We start from the raw sequence: 631 nt of genomic DNA, 5'->3' as shown, positions 1-631 counted from the left end.
CTTTCTGCCCCATTTGCTCTCTTTCACTGTAGATCTGCATAATATTCACCAATAGCCACACTACCATTTCTACATGTGCTGGATAGCTTTAGTGTCAACTTGACACACTTGGGTTGAGGGAGCCTCATTTGGGGAATTTTCTCTATTGGACTGGCCTGTGGCCATGTCTGAGGGGCATCTTCTTGATGAGTGATGTAGGAGGGCCCAGCCCACTGTGGGTGGTGCCACCCCTGGCAGGTGGGCCTGTATTGCATAAGAAAGCAGGCTTAGCAGGGGCCAGGGGAGCAAGCCAGTGAGCAGTGTTCCTCCATGGCCTGTGCTCCAACTCCTGTCTCTAGGTTCCTGCCCTGAGTTCCTACCTTGGGCTCCTTGATGAACTGCGACCTGGGAGATGTAAGCTGAATAAACCCTTTCCTCCCCAAGTTGGTATTGTTCAGAGTATTTTGTACCATCAATGAAGAACAAACCAGGACAGAAATTGGTACCAGAGAGAGGGATATTGCTGTGACAGACTTGACTTGGTGTTTTTGGGAGGACTGTGGAAGTGTTTGGAACTTTGGGCTAGAAAAGCCATTACAAGCTCAGAGATTGCTGTGGAGCTTGGAACAGTTATGCTGAAAAAGTTGTAGCT

This window comes from Nannospalax galili, unplaced genomic scaffold (genome assembly GCF_000622305.1).
Source record: "Nannospalax galili isolate Female #2095 unplaced genomic scaffold, S.galili_v1.0 scaffold332, whole genome shotgun sequence".
NCBI lineage: Eukaryota > Metazoa > Chordata > Mammalia > Rodentia > Spalacidae > Nannospalax > Nannospalax galili.
The sequence above is the reverse complement of the archived record's forward strand: the minus strand, read 5'-3'. Positions refer to the sequence as shown.